Here is a 4779-nt window from a genome sequence, read left to right as displayed (position 1 = left end):
AGGTTTTTCCTGTGGTCATGTATGGATGTGAGAGTTGGACTGTGAAGAAGGCTGAGTGCCAAAGAATTGATGCTTTTGAACTGTGGTGTTGGAGAAGACTCTTGAGAGTCCCTTGGACTGCAAGGAGATCCAACCAGTCCATTCTGAAGGAGATCAGCCCTGGGATTTCTTTGGAAGGAATGGTGCTAAAGCTAAAAGTCCAGTACTTTGGCCACCTGATGCGAAGAGTTGACTCATTGGAAAAGACCCTGATGCTGGGAGGGATTGGGGGCAGGAGGAGAAGGGGACGACAGAGGATGAGATGGCTGGATGGCATCACTGACTCGATGGATGTGGGTCTGAGTGAACTCTGGGAGTTGGTGATGGACAGGGAGGCCTGGCGTGCTGCAATTTATGGGGTCGCAAAGAGTTGGACATGACTGAACGACTGAACTGAACTGAAGGACAGCGGTGGTAGTATGTTGAGTAGAATGTTTTAAGGGCTCAATGCATGTTTAAGGATGGCTGCTTTCCAGATAACTTTTAGGGCTTGAAAAATACAGCTGTTCCAACTATAGAATTGGTTAGAGCAAATCTCCCACATTTCCTTGACCTCACCACATAGGTTATCTGTGGTGACACTGCAGTTAAGCATGTGGGCTCTGGAGCCAGACATCCTGAGTTGAAATCCTCCCTTCTGGCTCTGTGCCCATGGGCAAGTTACTTATCCCCTGTATCTCAATTTCCTCATCTGTTAAATGGAGTCAGGCCCTTCATCAGAGGCATACCTAAAGATTCAATGAGGTTTTAATACCTGTACCTGACAAATGTAATGAGTCAGATGTTGTTACTCTTCTCCTCACAGTTACATAATTAGAAACAGATACTACAGGGAAAACGTCTGTGTGTCTGTATCTGCTGTTCTTTTCTGCTGGGATGGCCTTTTTCCTACTCCCCTGACATGCCAATCTCTAACAAAGCCAGAGGTTCAGCTTCTTTCTTCTGGTTGCTCAAAGCATACTAAAGGCAGAGAACACAGACAGACTGCTGTGGGCTGTGGGGTTGCTGATGCTGCTCTTCCTATGTCCCGGGGGGATCTTTGAGAGTATGTACTGTGTGTGTTTCATTTACATATTTTAGAGGTTAGCAGATGACAGAAGACAAGTTTTTGGTAGGATGACTAAAAACACGCACATTTCAATTTTCTCTCATTGGCATTGCCTCTGCCATTCTACTTGGCATTTCTTCCTTCAATTCTTGTTTTGTTGAAATCCTATCAACCCTTCAAATTGCAGTTCAAATGCTGTATTTAGAATCAGGCATTCTCTGAACAGGCCAGGTCTCTGCAATCTCTTAATACACCTTCCTCCCCAGTCACTTAGCACTTTTGTGTATTGAACATGTTGGTTTGCCTGAAAACAAAGAAGACAGAGAAGTTTTGTTCTTATAATTGCCTAAGAAAATTATTTAGTCAAATAAATGTAACTTTTTGCTTATGTGTAGACCATATGTAATCAGTTCTGACTTTAAAAATATCAGTTTAATATATTTTAAAATATAGCTGTGTGTCTAGTAACCAGGAAAGAGTCCTTTTATTTCCTGAATTCTTATACTTGATTTTAAAAGGTTTGTTTGCATTATTGGCAAAACTGAGCCTATTAAACTATTAATTTTATCATAAGATGAACTGGAAATTCTGATTTCCTGATTCTATTAGATTTTAACTTAAATTGTAAAGGATAGGCAATCCAAATGATCTTAAGAAGCCAAAAGAAAATTTGAAAACAGGAAGAAATATGGGGAATTTATGCTATTTCCTAGTAGGTGTCAGTGATAAGATTAAAAAGCAGTGAAGCTTTTATGGATAAAGACCAGTTGCCTATTTTGGAACTGAGGACAGCTGATGTCCTAGGTACCCTCATTGTGAGTGTTGTGTGTGTGCACTCAGTCACTTCAGTCATGTCTGACTCTGTGACCCCGTGGACCGTAGCCCACAAGGCTCCACTGTCTATGGGATTTTCTGGGCAAGAATACTGCGGTGGGCTGTTGTTTCCTCCTCCAGAGAATCTTCCCAACCCAGGGATCAAACCCGAACGTCCTGCATTGCAGGCAGATTCTTCACCAATTGAGCCATCAAGGAAGTCCCTTCATTGTGAATAATCATAGACAAAAGTATTCACAATATCAAGTTGCAAAAAAGTGCTTGTTTCCCTGTACACTTTTTATGATTCAGGTGGTCATTTTTTTTTCCAGCAGGAGGTGCCATATGAGATGGATGTGGGTACAACTTGGAACTGTTTCTAGTTTCAGCTTGAGTCCCTTGTCCATGAACACAGAGGACATAATACCTGTGTGGAGAGGATCTGAAGGCATGAGATCTGGAAATGCATGTCTGGGAGCCCCCAGTGTTCGTTGTTGGCAAACCTTTATTTTTCTATCCCACAAACAGTAAGCATTCATGGAATATTTTATCTGGGTATTCATTAGTATTTAAAGAGAATGTGTTTTTAATACTTTAATGGTTACATCAAAACAGGAAAAGAGAACAACGAAAAAAAAAAGGTAGGGGAAGATTTTTCCTAAGCACTGCTGAAATTTTCCAGGATGATTAACTTAAAAAAACAAAACACAATACCTTAAGCCACTATTTCTATTGGCTGGCTTCTAAATAGGTCACCATGGCTCTGTCTTCAAAAGTCCAACAGAACAGGCTGAAACATTTTAAAAATGCACGCATGCTGTGTCAAATAACTTGCTAGACTGGTCTTTTCCCCTTGGTGACCTGATGGATTTCTAGAGATGATCCTTTCCTCTGATTACATCTCCTCTGTCTCAAGACTGTCTCAGCCTCTGTCTCAAGATTGTATCATCTGTTTTTCTCTTCCCAGTTTCCCCTTCACTCTCCTGTCCCCTCCAGCATCTCTTCTTCACTGGCACTTTTCTATTCAGCCCAGAAACTCGGACTTTTGACATACCCAAAGAATCTTTCCTGCATCCTGCCTCTCTGACACTTACCTCATTCCCTCCTCTTCCCAGCCAAGTATCTGAAAAAGAAAATTTTATTCCCGATGCCTCCCCCTCCACTTTAACTCCAGAGTCTGGCTTCCACCTTCAGAATTTACTGCAAGTACCCTTGCAAAAGTCACAGATGTTCAGTTGCTGCCCAGCTCAATGTCCCTTCTCTACTGCCCCACTGCTTTAGCACTGTTGACACTGGGCACTCCAACTGGCCCATCAGCAAATCCACTTGTTAAGCATCATTGCTAGTTCTGGCTCCTTTTTCAGTCTCCTTCAATGGTTGTCCTTCTTCCACTCAGTGGCTGACATTGCTTTTGCTCCTCCTCTTGCTTTTTTATGCTTTTTACTGGTGAACTCAGTCATCCCCATATTGTTAGCTATAGCATATACCCACATTCCAATAACCCCAAATTTTGTATTTCCAAAACTGAGATGGTCATAAATGATGTCTGATCCCATAACTTTTAATATAGAGTAGAGGTAACTTTTTAAAAGTTAGTGAGAAAGAGAAACAGTTGGGAAATAAAATGAAGTGAGGAATGAGGTGCTTATTACAAATACCTAAATACTTGCTAGAGGCAATATTTAAATAGTGTTTCCAATTTGACTCTGATCTTTCTTGCAGCTGGTGAGAAGAGAAAAAATCTGATAAGCTATGTAATTCATGATATCTATAGGAAAAAACAAAATCAGTTTCCCCACAAAGCTATTCCTTGTGCTAATACTGGAAAGATGTCTCATGAAGAGGATCTTGGATAATACACTGACTGATATCTTTATACCTTTATCATAAATGAATATTCATTTTTCTTTTAAAAATGACATTTGCAGGATGGAGTGTGATATGATTATCCAGCTTGAGCATCATTTATGGGACTGTTGTGGACTAGTCAGAATTTGATTTGGATCCACTGTAATTTGCACTTTTCTTCCTGGACCTCCAGTGGGTTTTCCTAAAGTAGGCTAAATGGAGGCCATTTCTGTACATTGTACAAAGAAGATCAGGAGCAGAATTTGCTAACTTTAAAATGTGCAATAACTTCATATATTAAATAATGCATACATGTAACCAGGCTGGCTACCTAATTTAGGTGGAATGACTCACGCTTCTTGCCTTGGGAACAGTAGATGATAAAGAAAAGGAGTGATTGAGTGCAGGGAGAAGGCAATATGGATGTACACTCTCATTTTCCTTAAACAGCATGATGGAATATGTCCCTAAAATATCTGTCCTCAGCACAGATGGGACACTATAACTTCCTGCTGGACAGCAGCAGGGTTCTTCTGCTCTCCATGTCACTGCTCACTCTTGTCTCCTGTTCTTCATGAGCCAAGCGACAGGAGACCAGTCCTGGGTGACTGCCTGGTCCCTCTTGTGTTTCTTGTTCTTACATGCTTCATCCAACTCCTGGCCTTTGTCCCAAAGCTGTCTACAGTTCTCACCAGCACTGAGTCAGGCTACTTACTGGCATTGACTTCACCTGTCCAGTTCCCCTTGTTTGCACCTGTGCTAACATGGCCAGGCCCAGTTTTCACTGTGACACTGCCTGCCTTGTTTATTGATATCAGGAACTGGATCAGGATGTTCATATATCAGATGAATGACATGTTTGGTAAGAAAACAGTTACAAAATGAGAAATATATAGATTTAAAACCACATGTCAAATACATTGATACTTGTTCTTAATCTTTATTCACCAGGGAGCAGTGATTGAGGACCCAAGCAGCAGAATATTATCTCCTGAAAAACATAGGTTCCAGTTTTTGACTGGTTCAAATTT

This window comes from Oryx dammah, unplaced genomic scaffold (genome assembly GCF_014754425.2).
Source record: "Oryx dammah isolate SB20612 unplaced genomic scaffold, SCBI_Odam_1.1 HiC_scaffold_27, whole genome shotgun sequence".
NCBI classification, from domain to species: Eukaryota; Metazoa; Chordata; class Mammalia; order Artiodactyla; family Bovidae; genus Oryx; species Oryx dammah.
Note: the sequence above shows the minus strand (reverse complement) of the source record.